This window comes from Phyllostomus hastatus, unplaced genomic scaffold (genome assembly GCF_019186645.2).
Source record: "Phyllostomus hastatus isolate PE091 unplaced genomic scaffold, TTU_PhHast_1.1 phas_contig_29, whole genome shotgun sequence".
NCBI lineage: Eukaryota > Metazoa > Chordata > Mammalia > Chiroptera > Phyllostomidae > Phyllostomus > Phyllostomus hastatus.
The window spans coordinates 30,531,031-30,551,910 of record NW_025333835.1 but is presented as its reverse complement, the minus strand read 5'-3'; the positions used below and the strand labels follow the sequence as shown (position 1 = coordinate 30,551,910).

Sequence of the window (20,880 nt, the reverse complement as noted above, 5' to 3'; positions counted from 1 at the left end):
TGGCTGTGAGATAAAATTTAATATTCCACTGTCTACCATACTCTAGGACTATAAGATTGCTAATATGAATTAACCCCCACACACATACACACACACACACAAAAAGACCGTAAGTGTTAGGGTGAAAATTATAGGCCAATGAACAACAATGTCTTATTTAATAAACTTGTAGAGGTTATATTAATGGATGGGCAATGAAACAAATGTAATAGGTATGATAAAGGCAAATAGTTTCTGGAAAAAAAGAAAAAGTATGCATATGCTATGTGAATTCATTCAGAAAGAACTAAACACGTGAGTCGGAGAAATCACTGAAGAGGACTCATCTATAATATGATTCTATAGAAAGATAACCTTACAATGAGAAGATGTAAAAGGGAAACATTTTTTCAGATTAAGAATTGACTTGGAAGCAGACTGAGGTGAGAGGAAAGATAGATTTTTCTTATGAAGTAAATAAATAACTAAACAGTGAAAGACCCTAAAGCTCATACAACTAATGAAGAGACAGGGTGCAACACAGCCCCCACGTCGTCAGAGCACATCGCTCTTCCGGGAAGTGAAATGTCAAGTGGATGGAAATAAAGCCATCAGTTCAGAATCAGTCACAGTTATTGAGCACCTCCTGTATGCAAATACACTAAGTATGAAATTACAACAATATCTTTTAAATATGGCCCCTGTATTGATATAATCATCAGCCGGGTGGTTAGGACTACAGTGTAAATAAAGAAAGAATTATAATGTTAAGTGCTAAGCACACAATATAGGATGCCTTGAAAACATACAGCGGGCTGGATGGAGAGAGGCAGTGCTCACACCAGAGGCTGCTCCAGTTCAAAGGCCATGAGCTCTCTTCCAGGAACAGCTGAAAGCACACAGGGAGGGGGAGTCCAAGGACATTCTATTAAAAGAAAGTGGCCTTTAAAATGGGACAGATTTTTAAAGTGCCTAGGAATAAGAAATATTCGCAAAGCCCACATTAATTTCCTGAGACCCTACTGTGTGCCAGGAACTCTGCCAAGGCCGTGGGATTTACAAAGATGAATGAAAGGGTGTTCTAGCTTTCAAGAAGCTCATCAGTCTAGGAGGGCAAAAAGAGAACAGCAAAAATATTACCATAGCTTATTGCCATAAGCATGTTTATAAAGAATTGCCCTGAATATAGGGATGGGCAAAGGGGTGAAATGGTCACTTCTGCTTGGATAATATGGCTGGGTCCCCAGGGTATTCTTGATTTAGGTTTGGAGACATGACTTGGCATTCGTACATATAAAGGCAAGGGAATATTTCAGGAAGCAACATTTTGCAAAAGGACAAGCAAATGAATCATCCGATAGCATTAGAGGAAGAATAGATGGTTTTCCATGGCTGGAACAGAGGGCACCTGTGCTACAACTGAACAGAGGGGCATGTGAAAGTTGGTTCCTGACATAAACATTCCAATTTGCCTGGAACATAAATTTTATGTGAAGAAAGTATAGAAGATACCATTGGAAAATTGATAGTATCAGATTTTGAAAAACCTTAAATATTAAAATAATTATTCAAAAACATTATTTGGAAATCCAGGGGAATTCAAGGTACTATTTTGATACAGAAAGTGTGGAGTGTTGCTTTAAGTAAAGTTAGTTGATGACAGTGTCCAGAATAGTTTGTAGGAATAAAAAATGGTTGTACCTGTCAAGAAAGAATCAAAGGAAACTTAAAGAGATAAAGAATCAAAATTAAAATGTTTGAGAAAGGTGTCCAAGATGATGTCTAAGTTTTGATCTTTGTTTAAACTGTAGAGGAAAAAAATAACTGTTCTTATCAACTTAGATTACAAGAACTAATATTAGAGAAGAAAATATTACAAATACCAAGAACAAAATCCTGCTGACACACTATTTGGTAAACATTTACAAAACAAAAGAATGTCACTTTTCCTTCTCATTGTGAAATAATTTTTAGTTTACATTTTTATAACTTTATTTTCTGCTTCTACGATGTCTCTCAGGAAGGCTCTGGAAGTTCAAGTCTTTCAGCAGCTCTTACGTACCCACTTTTGTGCATTCGATCATAAAAGTCACGGAAACAGACTCCCTGCAGCTGGTGCTGGGACCTTCGCAGCTGTCCCTTCTCGTCTCACACCTCGGGACGTGGTGCTGGGCAGCAGACCAGCCTCGGAAATAGTCCTTACTTCCGGTGATATTAGCTCTCCTGACTTTAAGAGAAGAACAGATGTTCATCGGAGAAAAAAAATAGTTTAAGCATGGAAGCATTGTTCTTCACATGCTTTCATTTGAACTGACCTCCGCCGTAGACAGATTTTGCCTGCTCCAGACAGAATCTTCTTTCTAGAGCACTCACAAGCAACACACACTCACACGCACACAGGAACCAGGCTTCTTTTATTGACCAATAACAGGTAAATAAAATTACAAGCTTGTCTAGAGTTTAATGCACTAGAGAATTTTTTGCTGTAAGCTTGGAGAGTAGCATAAATACAGATATAAAAAAGATTTCTTCTGCTAATGAAATATAATTTTAATTGAAGCTTAGAATAAACACTCCAGCAGAATCACTACATTCAAGAAACAGTTGAAGATAGGACAAAAACAATTTAAAATAACTGTAATAAGTATTTACAAAGAAATTCGATAAGATTTAGCATCCTTAAAAAGATTGTATTAAGAAAAGAAGTAATAAAAGATTAGAATTACAAAAATTACTGCTAAAATGAAAATATTATAGAATAAATAGAATACATTCAACTGAGAACTAATGCTGATGCCAAAGAATTCCCTCAGAAGGCAGTCAAAAAGAATCAAAATTCAAATAACATAGGAGAAATGGGGGGTAGGCTCAATTTGAACATCAATGTAATAACAGTTCCTGAAAATAAGAACAAAGAAAATGGAAGAAAGAAAATAAAATAATAGTTCAAATAATGTACTAGAAAGCTAAAGAAGGCAGATTATTTAAACCAGACTCACACATGCTTTGAATATTGCCAGAATATGAGTTGATGGAAAATAAAAACAAAGAAATCCAGAATAAATTTATCCTTTTAAACTTGTAAAAACACAATTTTACATAACAGTAGGAGTACAGAGAATAACAATTTAAAATGAGAGATTACTTACAGAAGCACAATGTGCCAAAAATCTGCAGAACAGGGCTAAGTGGCACTTAGTAAGTTGCATAATCCAAAACACATTAGAAAACAAACAAAAAAATTTCTGAAAAATTAAACACTTTAAGGATCAAGAAAAAATAACAATAACACTTCACTCACAAAGGAAGGAATTAATAAAGATAAAAATAGAAATAAAAATAAAACAAGGAGAGGACCAGTAACAGATTCATAAAAGCTATAGCTGGTTCTTTGAAGAGTCTAGTACAACAAACTAAAATTAGAAAGCTCAAACAGCTTTAAGAAGGGGAAGTATTGATAACATAACTAGGACACTTCTTATCTATAAATTCAAAAAAAAACAAAAAAGAATGACTTGTGAGGAAAATATGCAATAACCAGATTGATCTGAAAGGACTGGAAACTCCGACATTTAAAAGATTCTGTCCTTGTAAAATGCATCAAACCCCAACCACCTTATTTGCAAGACTTTCAAAACCATCAGAGGAGAGTTCAATCCTAAAATGGAGATCATTTTTTTTTTGAAAACAGAAAAATAAAGAATGTGTCTCAGGGGGACAAAATCTTTGTGGAAAAATGCAAGTAGTTAGCATTACAAAAAATTCTAGTCTGATCTCTTTAATAAAAAAGACAAGAGTATAAATACAATTTAAAGTACAGTTCAGTTACAGATTGGAATACTACTTGTCACAAAGAACATTTTTCCCCAGAAATTCAAACTTGCTCATCTCTAGAGCATCTCTGAATACTATCAAGTAGTTTAAAAGATTTAACTAGAAAGGACAGGCTTTATTTAGCTGATGCGCCTCCCAGTACTAGAAGACCAGGTAACCGCCTGAATGGCAGCAAGTCTGGAGTGCTATAGGACGAGAAGGGGTAGGCATCTGAGTTCCCTGTGGTCCAGTCCAAATTTGTTTCCTTCCTCTTCCCCTGCTGCTAAACTTGTGTTTGGGACAGTTGAAGATTATTCTTTTGCTTGGGATCCCTGGTGCAATGCAACCTTAAGAACTGGTGCAGTCCTTATGAGAGCTGCTTTCCCAAATCTTATTATTTTGGTCAAGGTTCAGGTCAGGGAAGGAGGGAGGGACCAAGGGAGAAAGGAAAGGAGAAAGGGAGGGAGGGGCAAAGTAAATAAATAACAAAGGTGGGGTGTAGGGGAGAAGAATAGGGAAGAAAGAAAAGAAATTAGAAAAAAGCAAAGGAGGTATGAGTTGAATTAGGGACATTTAGGTATATTTTAAATTTTTAAAAAAATATTTTATTTATTTATTTTTAGAGAGGGAAGGAAGGGAGAAAGAGAGAGAGAGAAACATCAATGTGCAGTTGCTGGGGGTCATGGCCTGCAACCCAGGCATGTACCCTGACTGGGAATCGAACCTGCGACACTTTGGTTCACAGCCCGTGCTCAATCCACTGAGCTATGCCAGCCAGGTGGTGTATTTTAAATTTTTTAAACTCTAAATGACGTGAATAGATATTAAGATACAATCCATGAGATCAGCTAGCGAAATACTGAAAACACAATTACAAACCTATACTTTAAAACCAATTCTTGGCTTGCTAAAATATACCTACCAGGAAATTATAGCATTTATCACATATGACAGTTCACAGATGAACATTTTTTCTAATACAATCCCATTAAAGTTACTAAAAAGATTAGGTCGCCCACTGTCTTTTGGGCAGCTTTTGTTGGTGTGCTCAGCACTGCCCATCTCCTCTAGGAAAAAACGTCCCCCTTCTGTGGGGAGCTGCTCCCCACGGCAGCTCTGCTCCACGGCACAGGTAAAGGAAGCTACGGCTCCCAGTTCGTTGCTGATGGTTGAACAAGTGAGCCAACCCAAGCCAATCGTTCTTTTTCAGGGTTTGCTTCCATTTTGTTTTTCAGTCTGCAGCTGAAGAAAGGGATTCTATTCCAACTAACGACAGAAGATTCGAGATACAAAACATCAAGCTCTCTGCATCCATGGCTGCTCTCAGCGAGGAGGCATCGGTCACTGTAGAAAATGAGGCCCAAATGAAGGGAAAACATAAAAAGAGTTAGAGAGAGAAGGAGTCCGGGCTGCATTTCAGTTACTGGTTTAGAGTGTGCTTCAGGCCAAGCCGCACTGACTTCAGGCCAGCCGCAAGCTGTTTGAATGTCCTAAAAATTTCCTCTTGTTACCCAAAGTTTCTTCAGGTTAAATATATTGCTGTTTGCAATAACAATATGATAACAAAATATTATCATTTGCAACAAAAAGATCCTGATGAAATATCATCACAACTAGTCAATATTGATTTCGGGGAGTATGAGGGGGACCCCCCAAAAAAACAAATTATCTTCTGGAGGGTGAGGCCCTTGTAGTACAGCCTTCCCCACTGTGTTCTGTATTAGTGTACCAGCTGGGGTTGTTGTGAGAGGCTGTATTCAGCTTCAGGAATTTTTTTGGAAGACTCTTCCAAGCATTTGCCCATTTCATGATGGGTGATTTACCAGTGCACCTGCCCATGATGCACTGAGTGTTCAGCAGTTTTGACCAAATATAGCACGACCTCCATTCCCACCCCCCTTATTCACCCCATCTCACTCCTGAGTGACTTTTTTTGTTTCCTCAGACAGAAAAAGTTCTCAAAGGGAAACATTTTGCTGATGTGCAAGAGGTAAAACAAAAAGCAGCAGAAGTACTAAAAGGCATCAAAATCAACAAGTTCAAAACCTGTTTTGAGCTGTTGGAAAAAGTCTTGATAGATGTATTGCATCAAATGGAGATTCTGAAGGTGACTAAAGTTTAAACATGAAAGAATAAATACATAACATTTTTTGTAAATAAATGCTGGTTTGTGGGGGGACCCCTCTTGTACAGTGAGAGAAAGAAAATTAACAGGAGGACTGAACATTGAATATAATGATAATGTAATTATGTGTTGATGGCATTTATATCTGTCTAGAACACAGAAAGATTCAATTTAGAAATATTTTAAAAATATGAGCCAATAATATTGCTCAAGGTAGAATTATAAGCAAATTCTAAAGAATTTGTTCATGCTTAGCAACAAGAAATTAGAAAACATAATAGAATATGACTCACTTGCAGCACAAACCCTCTGTTTCTGGAAGGGAATACACATATTGAGATGTTTATTCCATCTTAACAAATTTTGCAAATGAAACATCCTAAACTTCTTTTGCCTTAAGCAAAGAAGTTAGGGAAAGAGGAAAGGGAAAGTGAGAAGTGAGATCTTTATCCTTTCACTTGTATTTTTTAATTAACTATAATCATGTGTTTATGCAGAACTTTGTAATCAAAGAAAGCAATGGTACAAAAATGTTTTTAGCTCTAATGTTACAAATAATGTAATTATTTTACAAGTTGAGTAGTCAGAGAAGTGGGTGGATGATCTGGCATGAATCCTCAAACAATATTAATCAGTTTATATAAATTGCTGTATGCTTCTCTCCTTCCTCAAACTGGAGGTCCATCAGCTGGTAAGTTTCTTGGGAGCAAGAAAATGTTTCATCTCTGTACCCGAATCCTCACCACCGTGCTGCTGTTCGGTGGCGTGCAGCAAGTGCTGCAGCATTTTTAAGTGAATCGTGGTGAGCACGAATACAGCTGTTCTGGAGACGATGCGCCCTCACCACGGGGCCATCTGCTTCCATGATGCCAAGAATCACCCAGAAGTAAATGGAAAAGTCTTTTCTATGGAAAAGTGAAAGTCTTTAAAGACTTCTTATTATCACTTCTCAGATGACCTTTTGCAGCCGTATAAAGAAATACAGAGATCAGGACAAAGACGATGATCTCGGCACCCGGTAAATTGCTTTGAGAGGTGGGGCTGAAGGCGAAGTTGGCGAGGGCACGTTCCACGTGCCCACAGCAAGGAAAGCACAGCTCATTTGTCAGATTCCAAAAGCATATATGTGTTTTTTTAAATATAGTAGATAAATTAATTATGAAAGGAAAAAGGCATTTCCTTACTGAGCAGAATGACCCACAGTGTTCCTCGGAGAAGGACGCAGCCCGGAGAATGAAGCGTGCCAAGTCCAGGCCGGTCCCAGGCGCACTGCATGTCATGGCAGTGAGTGCGGCACAAGGTACAAGGTCCCGTGTAGTCGCCAATGGCAGCATTTCTTCTTATGGCTGAGTAGTACCCCATTGTGTATGTGCACCACATCCTCTTTATCCAGTCCTCTGTTGAAGGACACTTCAGTGGTCTCCATGTTTGGCAACCATAAATAATGCTGCAATGAACATAAGTGTGCATTCATCTTTGCAAATACATGTTTTCAAGTTTGTTGGGCAGATACCCAGGAGAGGGTTGCTGGGTCATATGGTAACTCTATTTTTAATTTTCTGAGGAGCCATGAGACTGTTTTCCATAGTGGCTGCACTCCCACCAGCAGTGAATGAGGGTTCTCTTTTCCCCACAACCTCTCCAACACTTGTTATGACTTGTCTTGTTGGCCATTCTAACAGGTGTGAAAGGGTGTCTCGTTATCGTTCTGATTTGCATTTCCCTAACAGCTAGTGAGGTTGAACATCTTTTCATATATTTGTTGGCTATTTGTCTTCTTGGGAAAGGTGACTCTTCTGGCCTCTGCCCACTTTTTATTTGGATTGTTTGGTTGGTGTTGAGTTTTATGAGTTACTTATGCATTTTGCAGATTAAACTTTTGTTGGAGCTGTTGTTTGCAAATACCATCTCTCATTCAGTCTGTTGCCTCTTTGTTGTGTTGTCGGTTTCTTTTGCTGGGCAGAAGCTTTTTAGTTTGATATAGTCCGTTTATTTGTTTTTGCCTTTACTTCCCTTGACTTTGGTGTCAAATTCATAAAATCTTCCCTATAACCAAGGGCCATATGTTTGGTTCTATGTTTTCTTCTATGTAATTTATTGTTTTATATCTTATATTTAGGTCTTTGATCCACTTTAAATTAATTTTTGTACATGGGGACAAACTGTAATCTAGTTTCTTTTCTTTTCTTTTCTTTTGCATATGGCTTTCCAGTTCTTCCAGCACTATTTGTTGAAGAGGTTTGTTTCTTCCACTGTGTGCTTCTAGCTCCTTTGTAAAAAATTATCATCCCATATACATACACGCGGTTTTAAATCTCAGCTCTCAATTCTGTTCCATTGAATCTGTGTGTCTGTTTTCTGCCAATACCATGTTATCTTAATTACTGTAGCTCTGTAGCACAATTTAAAGTCAGGAAGTCATATTACTTTTTAATAATTAAAGGCTTTCAAAAGGAAATTTCCTCCGAGGTCCACGCTAGCTCAGAGATCTAGTGTAACCCTCATCATTTTCCTCCCTGCCATAATTTGGAGAGACTCCTGAGTCATGTAGATGACTCTTCGAAAACCCAATGGTCTCAGCTGGAATGACTTCATTTTCACTTCACTTCTGTGACCAGTGTCATCTTCAACTGTCACTGCTATTCCACCTCAGCAAACAGAAGCTCCAATCTATCTTTTCTCTACAACTATAATTTTATGCTGTAATTTTTTTTAGTTTGCCAAATAAATCTCCTGATATCACTCCCTTTCCTATCTTCGATGATTCACCACCCTCCGTCTTTCTACCCCTGCTCTTCTTCCAAAGCGTACCTCCGGCAAAACAACAGCTGCTAGGGTGCCAAAATAGGAGGAACATGTGTGCATAGAACTATGTAGAACCAGCAGACTATTCCAACAAGACCTTATATGTTACAGATTTTCTTTTTTCTTTTTAAAATTTATATTATTGATTATGCTATTACAGTTATCCCATTTCCTCCCTTTATTCCTCTCTGCCCTGCACCGCCCTCCCACCAGCATTTCATGTTATACATTTTCATCTGTGCTTTCAAAACGACTTGGCCATCCAATTGTATATTCTGAATAGACTCCCTCTCACACTCCCTTAATGGTCATCCCAAACTTTCACCTTTGCTCTCATGCCCTCTGTCTCAACATCCTCTCACCTCACAGCAGAAGACGTCACTCACATCATGAACACACTCCTGCATCCCTGCCTCCTTCTGGATACATGCACCCTTCCTTATCTTGTTTACCCTGTCACAGAGGAAGTAGCATCCAGGCTGTTCATGGATCTGAAGCTGACATCCGATCCCTTACATCGTTGTAATGCATGGATCATCTCATCATCCCTGGGCACGTAATCTCACTTTCTAATGGCTTTTCTGCATCAGCATATAACTATGCTCTAGTCACTCCTATTAAATTACAAAAAAAAAACCCTCTTCCATGTTTCATGGCTTTACATGCCTTTCTAACTATTTCTTAGAGCTTTCTTTCCTTGAAAAAACCAAGCACCTAAAAAGAATCTTTCCTTATCGTCCCTACCTCAACCCCCTAAAATCCAGCATCTGGCTCCATTTGATAACAATGACCTTCAAGTGACTACATCTCAGCCCTCCTCATCCTTGGCTTCCCCTGATGTCCCTGAGTTTGATTACGTTTCTCTACTCTGAATTCTCATAATGTCCTGTGCTTATTTGTATCACTACATTTAATACACCCCCTTATAGTTATCTTTCCAGATATTACTCTCATTTACTTTATTTCTTGCACATAACACACCAACAATATCCACTTATATTTCTTTCTAAATATTACCTCTATACATTGCCTCATTTCATCCCAGTCCAAATCAGGCCATCAGAATCCTTACCAAAAGAAACTGATTTATTGCAACAGTTTATTTTTCCTTCTATCCTTACGGCACAAAATAAACTTTCCCTCTGGAATAAGCTTTCTTCCAAGTAAAGTAATCACATTGAAAGATTGAACATATACATCTGAATTTACTCTAAGTTCGCCAGTGTTCTCAGGAAAACTAAGGTAATACTGGGCAGGTTCCAAAAACCAGAGCGAAGAGGATGGAGAAACAGACAGAGTCGCATCGCTGGGAAGGCGCTAAGAAACCTGCTGTCCACTCACCAGGGAGGGGGCGTTGCCAGGCCCTCGGATGCTTCTTCGGTGAGCCGCGGCCGGCCATCTGAAAACACAGGACACAGCACAGAGAGAGAATGTGTCACCACCAGTTTTCCAGGCCTGTGAGGAAGCTAACAGAATGATTGTTTTTGAAATCTCTGAAATAAAAACAAGTCCTAAAATATATTTTATTTTGTGTTGTTTTTCTGGAAAAAATTAAAAAGCAACCACAGCGTGGCGTTGCTTTGATGGGTCCTGAGTGTCGCGAGCATATGCCGAGTGAATAGCACATGGTGAAGGGTGTGATCTTCGCCGCTCCAGTGAAGACCTGCACCAAGCCTTATGAGGACAATTTCAGACCTTCATTTACATTTGCTAGGGATTAGGACATCAAGACAGTGCAGTTACAATGTCCCTGCACAATGCATTATTTTATTAAATTTAATTTATTTTTAAATTCACGAGCTTAGCTATAAGAGATGGTCTCATAAGTTTGCTTTTTTAAAGATAAGCTATACCTGTGTAAAACACTAGATATCATAAATACCCTGAATGTTAAAGAACTTTTATACTGATGATTTTTATTCCAGATTCCACAGTTTTATTTAATATTCTGTATTTTGGGCCACAGGCCTGAAATTACTTTAAAATGGTTGCCACATAATATGGTAAGATTTTTTAAGGGGGAGCAAGTTTAATTGTGGCAAAGGAAATTGTAGTGCTGTTGGAAGAACCATTTGAATATGAAAAATAAACTTCTGATTGTGCAACTTGAATTTCCAGCTGCAGGTGCAGGGGAGAGGGCCTTGTTCTGCACAAACACCATTCTGACAGCACAGAACTGATAGATAGAAGGATAAGGTCATAGTTGGCACTAGCCCCGACCGCTGAGACCGCTACAATGAGGTTCCACCAACTGTAGGGACCACCTTCACTGCATGACACTCTCATGACAGAATCACAGCTGGCCGGGACCTTAGGAACATAGAGGCCAGGCTGTGACCCCGTATAAGAATGTCTTACCCTGCGTCCCTGACAGATGGCCTGCCAACCTCTAGCCTTAGGGGAAAAAAAAAAAAAAACCTGCTCACTTTTGGACATTTACATGGTCAAAGGGTCTCCCTTAACATTGTATCAAAATTTCTGTCATTGGACCTCTGTTTGTTGTTGCTAGTTTTGTCATTCAGCAGAGACCTGAAAACTTCGTCCCTTGACAGGATAACTCTTCCCATATTTTGTCAGGTCTGGGGTGCCAAGCCTTCCCCTCTTTGGACTCAACATTCCCAATTTTGAAAGCTTTTTCCTCTTTGGCGTGATTTTCAGAATCTTCCCAATCTTTATCTTCCTTTGCCAGATCAGTTTAACTTTCTGAAGCGTGTTTTAAATTGTAGCAACTTTAGCTACACATAATGCTCAGATGTAGTCTGATGTATAAATGTGATAAAACTATTAATCCTTATATTTTGAAGTGTGTAGCTACATTAAACTAAAAATAGAAAGGACCGTCTTCTATGTTTTTAGTTATTGTTGGTTCATTTTAACTTACAAAAAAAAGCAAAAATCTTTTGCACAGAAATGATTCCAAGCACAACTGATTTTTAAAACAAATTTGCCCTATAAATTTAAATTTCATATTTACTATAAAAAATAATGAAATAGTTTGACTTAAATAACAAGTGTGCCTGAGTATATGAAAAAAGTACAGATTTTTACTGAAGTTGATTAACAAAGCAAACCTAAAATTATCTTTGTTTGGAAATGCTAAATATTGTAAATATATGAAATTTCTAAAAATATATGTATTAAATGAATGCACCTCATATAATATTTCCTATGGAACTTTTTAAGGACCTTAACAAGTGTTCCTCAAGTTCATCAAAAGAGTGTGTGGCTGGAAGCAAACAGGCATTTCAGAAAAGAAGTGGATGTTCATACCACCAAATATTAAGAGATATAGTAAAACTCCAATAATATAAACTGTGTAATCAATGTCTAGTGTACACAGAAGTCAGAATTCATGGCCTTGAAGAAATATGTTGTATTAGAAAAAGTATATATAAGGTTTTTCATCACAAGTCCATTGAAAGAGAGCATTATTAGCCCAAGCAATAATTTCTGACCTCTTATTAATTTCTGGTGGGATTATAAAATTGGCACAAGTTTTCTAGAAAAAAATTGGCAATATTTATCAAATCTTTAAAAATATTTTACATCTTTATATGGCAAAAGCCTGTCTAAAAAAACCCTAAGAAAATGATCAGATATTTGGACCAAGAGCAGTGCAGAGTAAGTTATTTATGCAAGGGGGGGAAAGGCAAAAAGAATAAATTTTCATAATAGAAAGAATAAAGAAGTCATGAACCCTACAATGATGAGCGAACATTAGTTTCTGTCAGAAGCAACCCCAGATATAACACCTCAAATATAAAAAATCTGATTTGTATAAGTACAAACCAAGTGTTTCTGGTTACTGATGTTTTTCCTTTAATTCATAATTCAAGAACCTATGCTCTTTCCAGCGTGTGGCTCTGCCTTTTTAATTCAAGGTTGCCAGTGGAGCCAGTCTCATTCTGGTAAAGGCAAAAGGCCTTGGAGCCACATATGTATGACACGTTACTTTCGGTTCACATTCCATTTGCGAGAACTCATTCCCAGGGCCGCAAATAACTGCCAGGGAGGTTGGTGAGGAGAGCTGAGCTGCGTGCACTGGATGAAAGGAAACTATGTTCAGTGACTAACTGAGCTGTAACATCAGAACCTCCCCTTGACGTTCCAAATTGCATCTTTCTTTCCAAAGAGTACAGGCACCACCCCATCCTCCAGGGAAGGAACCAAATGCCCATCTCAAATTTCATGATCTCTAAATGGAGGGGGCGCAGTTCTCTCTATCAGATCTGGAATGAGGTTCCTTGTGGTCCAGTGACCTGTGAACTAAAAGGACTAATTACTTCTTGTTCCACAGATAACAGTGGGGGGTAGGGGATGGGAACAACTTTTGGAAGAATTTAGGAGAGAAACAGAGCAGTTGCTAGTCTGGAGCAATGATGAATCTTCCTGATTAGACATTTTAAAGACCCAGAGACTATTTCAAGGCCTAAGCAGTGAAACATAGTTTTTATTTTGTCCAACCAGGTTCACACTCATTCATCAAATTCTTATGAGGCTTCTGTTCCTTCTTTCTTATCCTTGTTCTCCTTCTCCTTCTCCATTTTCCCCTTCATCCCCTCCTTCCCCTCCTCCTCCTCCTCCTCCTCCTTTTTTGGAGGATATACTTATTACCCCATCCAAAGTTCTTATCTACTGATAAACACTTGTGTTGCTTCTAACTCTTGGCTATTGTAAATAATGCGGCAATGAACAAAGGAATGAAGATGTTCTTTCAAATTGGTGTTTCGGGTTTTTTTGGATATATTCCTAAAAGTGGAATTACTGGGTCATAAGGCAATCCATGTTTAATTTTCTGAGGTACCCCCACACTGTTTTCCACAGTGGCTGCACCAATCTGAATTCCCACCAACAGTGCACGAGTGTTCCCTTTTCTCCACATCCTCACCAGCAGTTGTTGTTTGTTGATTTATTCATGATAGCCGTTGGGACAGGTGTAAGGTGGTATCTCATTGTGGTTTTAACTTGCATTTCTCTGATAATTAGTGACAGTGAACATCTTTTCATACGTCTATTGGCCGTCTCTATGTCCTCTTTGGAGAAGTGCCTATTCAGGCTCTTTGCCCATCATTTAACTGGATTGTTTGTTTTTTGGTACATTTAAACAATGAAATACTACTCAGCCATAAAAAAAGAAGAAAATCTTACCCTTGTGACAACATGGATGGGCTTGAAGAACATTATGCTAAGTAAAAAAACCAGTGAAAGACAAGTACCATATGTTTTCACTCACATGTAGAATCTAATGAACAAAATAAACTAACAAACAACACAGAACCAGACTCATAAAAAACAAAATTACAGCCATCAAAGGGAAGGGATGTCACAGGTCTGGGTGAAAAAGTGAAGAAATTAAGCAAAAAGAAAAAAAAGAAAAACCTCCTAGACACAGAGCAGGAGGTGGAAGAAGGACAGAGGGATAAATGGTGATGGCAGGAGACTTGACTTGGGGCAGTGAACGAACAATACAGTCTACAGAGGATGTGTTATAGAACTGTACACCTGAAACCTAGAGAACTTTAACCAATAAATTTAATTGTAAAAAATTATTTTCTAGATGCTGTCCTTCTCAATTAATTTCACTGCCTTGTCACCATCTGAAAAGAAGGAAGTGTGGCCCAAAGATAACATTCTATGCTGGACTGATTCAGTGGAGTGAGAAATCTCTTACTCCTGGTGTTCAAAACCTTTCTCAGTTTTTCTTTACTATTTGGATGCACAGGTAATAACTTTCCAGCCTTATAAACCTTCCATACCCGAATCTCTGTTTTTGTGATCTCTGCTTCCACTCTGGTCTAAACTCACTTCTATCACAATACCTCTTACCACTCCTTACATTGTGTTTTCCTCGCCCTTTGAAAGAAAATCTCCTCTCTCTGGTGCTTAATTAAATTCCACGCTTTGTCCTTCAATGCTCTGATTGTTTACTGCTCTGAATTTTATCTCTGTAGAGCTAAATCTGTGTCACATATTTTTTGTAATTAGTATGTTATCATTTTTAATGTTCTGAATGTTTTAACCAAGAGGAAATCAAAAACAGAAAACATTTAGACATGTGCAAGTGATTAGATATTTGTTTACTTCTAATTTTGCTTTTATTTTTTCATTTTATTATAATTTACTCACCTTAATTTTTATTATTTCAATTTTTAAATATATTTATGCTTTTATTTTTGGCTGTTTTAAGTTCATTATTTCTGCAAATGGAACAAATATACTTGCATAGAGGATGCACTTTCTGTTGAATACAATATTTACTACCAGTCTTTATATAAAGCTATTTCATTCAGGTTTTTCTTTCTTTTCAATTAATGCTTCCGTCAATAGGACTCTGTCTCTAATGTGATTTTTAGAAAGGTCTATAAATGTTATAAGTTATTGACTAACTATAAGTACATTTCCTCTTCCTTTACATGTATATGATTTGTGCTGCTTCAAACTTTTGTGGTCATACAAAAGTCTACAGACTCTGCTCCAGGTAATTATGAAAATGTTAATGGCTTCAGTGACCAGGTTTTTCTGTCGGACATTTATGCAAGTATTTCTACATCATAGGGATCTAAAAATGTCATCATGATATAACCCCTTTAGTGCTTCCCCATTTATCCATTATTTTTTATCCCATCATATTTATCTTGTTATTCTTATTGTATATAGTTACACAGGGTTTCTCTCTTACGACTATCTTTGATATCAGTGAATCTGATTTCAAAAATATTTTTCCTATATCCATCTGCTTTTAATATGAATTTTCATTCCCATAGCCGTTTTCTTATATTCTACTTTTTCTTCCCTATTTCAGCTCCTTTAAAATTCGAATTCTACTTTATCACATCATCTTTTTATATTTATTTTAATGATATATCTTTAAATAACTCATGTATTTGATTTTTTAATCATGTGAAAAAGCTGTCTTGTTCAAACTTTTCTTGTTTCTGAATGCCACTGCTAGTTTTGTACCATCTTTCTTTTTTGAAAGCCTTTCTTTAATGTTTTAAGTGTCCATGCACAGATCTCTTGTTGGGTTTATTCTATTTACAGTTCATCATCAAATGACCGTAAATCTTTCTAAAGTTTCCACTTGCATAAGGGCGGTCTGGTAGTCTCTGTCTCAGGTCTTGTCCATTTATTTAATTGTTTGTTTTACTGTTTCCATAGAACTTAAATTACAGGTTCGACTATTGATAGTTTTAAGTCTTTCAGTTCTTTGGCTACCTGGGGACAACTGGGGCCAGTGAGTTAACCAAGCAGCCAGATTCAGTTATTCCACGTAGACAAATGTGTTCTGCCAAATTCAGTAAAATCATCTTCAGACCGAAGCTATTGCTCCCTACCAAGCAGCTCTCTCTGATGGAACACCGTCAGTAGTACAGCCCTAGACCTCGCAGCGAAGACCGGGAACACACTCATTTCTGTTTTATATTTGCATGTTAACTTATCTCTGCTTAAGAACATCATTCAGTAGCTATAAAGCTGATTTCTTTGTTGATGCTTCCCCTGAAATGTTTTTGCATCACCACAGGTCTTGACCATTTTTTTCAGCTCAAAGCAAGTAAAAATGGCATGTCCTTCACTAAGCCTTCTTTTCCATGATGTCTTATAGTGAGGAATTGGGTACTGTACCCTCCTTCATCTTCCCAAATGAAGACTTCTTGATTAGGACCCTTTAAGATCCTCTGACTTAATAAAAGAAATTTGCCATTTGTGTTGTTTCTGCAAAGATATGCATTCGTTCTTGTTGCCCTATTTCATTTAGGCTCATGCTATCACTCTTAATAGATATCATTTGCTTTGGTAGTGTGGCTCTTTCTTAGTTTACAGTTAAGGTTAATTTTCATTGTTTTTGATCATTTAGGTAATTTCAGGCAGAAATGTATGTAAAAACAACTTCAATCTCTTCTTTTGCCAGAACGACACAGTATGCTATCTGAGCCTTGGCTTATCTAAAAATATCTTTTTTGTTGCTTTCAGGCATAAAGATTATAATCATTCTTCCAGATTTGAATGTGGGCAGAGAAATCTATGGGTGTGTTTGCTGTGTGAAACCTCTTTTTTTTTTCTTTCCGGAGTTCCAGAGATCTAGATACTTTCAAAGTTTGTACTTCATAAATTGCGAGGACATATTGCAACCAGAGGACATGTGGCCGAGCACCTCCTTCTCTCCTCTGAAACACAGAGTCAGAGAGAACTTGCGTTTATGAAAAAAATCATGGAAGTCACCACGTTGACAGTCACTCCAAGAATCCAGGCCACATACAGAGTGTGCAGATCAGGGTAAAGAAAGGCACTTGAGGCCAACATGCTCATTAAATGTCGTGTCTTAGGTGACTATATAAGTGGAGCCATCTCAGCAGTGGTGCTCATACCCCACAAGGGATGGTTTATCAAGTTGGCAGCTGACGGTACAATAAATTGGACTGATTTTTGCAATAGGAAATAGCTCTTTTCCGTGACAAGAGGTGGCCTAGATATCTTAGAGACACAGTCAAGGGAGTGGCTCCAGTAAAGTGTCTCGAGGTAAGTTCCATCTCAGAGGGAACAATGCTATTCCTACACCAGGAAAGAGAGCTGAGGATGTGAACTCCAAAATCTGGCACAGTACTTCACAAATTAAACAGGCAAATGCACACCTAGAAGTAAGAGAAATGAGGCCATGAAAACATGTAATTTTCTATCTGGAATTACCCGTATTTTCAACACCTTCTCTCAAAAGATTGTCTTTTAAAAATTGATTAAATTTTTGAATCTTCAGAACAAAATAGTTCATCAGGAACCAGGAAAACAAAACTCAGAAAAAAAAATAAAAGCAAAGATTTATCCTCCTGAAGGGGTTGTAGAGGTTCATTACTCCTCTCTCTGCCATCCTTGATTTCTTCATTGAATAGGCAAGTGCCAAGTGGGTGTTGAAACATAGCATACGTTATTTCTTGGTTGAGCTCAGTCTCACACTGGGTGTGTTACAACTTCTCCAAATGAATTCTTCCAGCCAGTTATAAGTGAATAGCTGGAGACAGCAGGCTTTCCCCCAATGCGATGAAAATAGAGAAAACAAATTTCACCTTTATGGGTGGGTACCTACAAGAGAGGAAAAGCAGCAGGATATCGGGTCATAGGTGGGCAATGAATTTCCATATATTTCTAGATCCCAATAGGGGAAAAAATTTTTCCGGACTGTTATTGGTCTTTGTAGCTTCCCTTTTATTGAAGAAGAGGGAAAAGGGACATAGAGAATGGCAGAAACTATTCCAAAGTGCTTCACTAACACACCATATGATCTCACCTTTAAGTGGAACCTAATTGACAAAACAAACAAGCAAGCAAAATATAACCAGAGACATTGAAATTAAGAACAATCTGACAGTAACCAGAGGGGAGGTGGGAGGGGATAATGAGGGGGGGAAGAGGAAGGGTTTTCAGGAACATCTATAAAGGACACACGGACAAAATCAAGAGGGGGAGGTATCAGGGGAGGGAGGTGGGGATGGCTGGGGTGGGGGAGGAAAGGTGGGGGGTTAGTGCTGACAACTGTACTTGAACAACCATAAAAATAATTTTTTTAAAAAAATCTGATTCTCACATTGAAAAGAATGACAGCGATATTGATTGGTGTTCTTATTTTATGGAACCATTCAGAAACATGATGACTGGAGCTGGTGTATTTCCCTCTACCATCTTGAAGAGAGCCTTGAACTTCAAGTACTCAAGCACATAAAAATAACAGATCACATACAAAGAGGGCAAATCTGCTTTCCCATCCAAAGCACAACTGAATTATTTGTGTTTCTATCTTACGTGGCTCAGTTAAATTAATCTGCATATCAAATCCTTGGGTAGGAGGGATGAAACAGCAAATAGACTGCCCTATTATGGGTGAATAGTATGCTTGCCCCATTTCCTTTCATGAAGAGAAGTAAGGTAAGATCATGTAAGCCCAGGTGGTATCCTCACTTTCAAAAAGATATAGCAAACTTGTATGTCTTACATTATTTTATGTAGTATCTTTTTGTCAAGTTGAAGGTAAACTAACATTGATTTGAATAATTTTCCTAACAGTTCTCAGCATTGGACAGCATCTGCATTGCCAGTCACTATTCTAATGACATAATTTCATAGCAACAAAACATACTGGTTCTCAACACCAGACAGGTAACAAGTCACTCAGTTCAAAGATATTGCACACTCTACACATGGAATAAGTGGGGCCCAAAACACTGGCAGTATCAGAAATAGGCTTTTCATTAATGATTTGTGATAACAGGTCCTAGGTATTCATAAGTGAAATATGAAAGCTCAGAAAAATATAAATGAAAGCTAAACAAACGTCACTCTTTCCAGCAACCCAGGAGGACATGGCTAAGAAGGCATTTTTCATATTTATAGATGAAAGTAAATTAGCTCTAATAAGCTGCTAATTGGGCATCACCTGAAGGCTGGGAGCGCTGCTGCCACTGGGGAATGCGAGGCTATTTAAATGAGCATCTCCAGATCCACTGTAGCAACTCCCAGCCCAAGGGCCATTTGTATTTCTTGTTGTACATGTTGATGTAAAAGAAAGGGACATAATGAACTGAAGTGTTTCCCCCACCAAAGGAACTTGACCTCCTTAGGGGTAAAGGAAAGAAAAAGAAGAAGAAGAAAAAATAAAATAAAAAACAGCTGTTTGGCCTAAAGGAAGAAAAGGATTCCCCAATGACAAATTTATAATCGAGAGGAAATTGGGTCCAAAGAAATGAAATGAAGGCAGCCAATGTGATTATCTCTAAATTTTTAAAAAATAGTTTGGGTATCAAAGGACAGGAAAGAAAAATGTCTTCAAAGAATCGAACTTCACAGTAAAAATCCCAAAGGAACAAGAGTGGGGGAACAAACTATAATACTTATATATATATACAATGCACTTCGGATTTTTCTTTAAAGCTGTTACAAAGTTCAAGCTTATCTTTAGCATTTACTTATCATAACTACATCAAAGATGGGCTCATGCTAAGCCCCAACTCTCGCCACACCACAACCTGCCTTTCGAATCACATATGTCCTGTAGCAAGAAATAAACATTTCTGGGATGACTGGTAAATGGAATAAAAAAAACATAGATTAATAATATAAATCTTATTTCTTTAGCAATTAAATTAAAACCAAAGCATATGGAGGAATTAGAGTCAGAAGAGCTCATGAAACCTGGGTCTGCATGGATCAACTCAAGCCATGCGAAACCTGCAAACTGACTTTCTTCAGACACACAAAAAATGATCCTATATGAGTGACACAGATATTTTCAATGTGCTGCTCTTTGCTCCTGCAAGGAACAGCCTAAAAGCCTCATAACATGTGCCAGGTGCCTGTGCTATGCTCGCAATCCTGTCATTAACTTGTCCCTTCACCTGCCACAACTTGCGCTTCCTTCTCAACCAAAAGGAAATTTTGCCAAACTATGCTGTCAAAGGAGTAGCTTGAAGGCATACGTAAGTCATAGGATAAAAACTTTTGAGATTATTTTCTCTAAAAAAAATTCCATGTTTTTTAGTTAGAAAAGAGTTCCAACTTGTTAAGATTTCCTTTAGTTACCTCTTCATGCTTTAATAGTATAACCAGTGCTTGATGCCCCATAGAGATATTCACAAATATACAATAAAAAGCTCACATTTAGAAAATTAATAAATAACAGGAAAAATCACTTTCAAATATGCTATTGCCAATGGCCATAATAACACACACACAAAATGGAAAATAACTGGGCTTTTTTTTCCCAACCTATCCTACTCAAACTAAAAGAAAAAAGAATGATGACCACATCCCAACTCAATAGAAAAACAGAATTGCAGATGTTGTGGCTCCTAACCAGAAGAGGCTGGACCTCTGAGCAAGGGAACTCTCTGGTGGCCAGAATCGCTGAACACACATCCTGAAACCAAGAGACACTAAAGCTTAATGAGAACTCTGGAATGCCGGGGGAAGCCAAACAAAGCTTTCCAAATTGAAAAGTCACAGAATTTTCTCCATTTGCTTTTCTGAAAAATTATGTATTACAGAATTGGGAGTCTTTCTGGCTACATTGGGGAAAAAATAGCAAATAATTTTTTAAGACAACTGAAAGAAAGTTGCTTTTCTTTCATAGCATTGACTGGAATGAATGTGCATAAACAAACCCAGGGAGAGGG

General features: G+C 37.8%; 1 pseudogene; it reads right to left on the bottom strand.

Annotated features, from left to right (window-relative positions):
- LOC123818722 overlaps window positions 1-7,279 on the bottom strand; it is a 67,093-nt pseudogene extending 59,814 nt beyond the window's left edge.
- Between the last annotated feature and the right edge of the window lie 13,601 nt (window positions 7,280-20,880).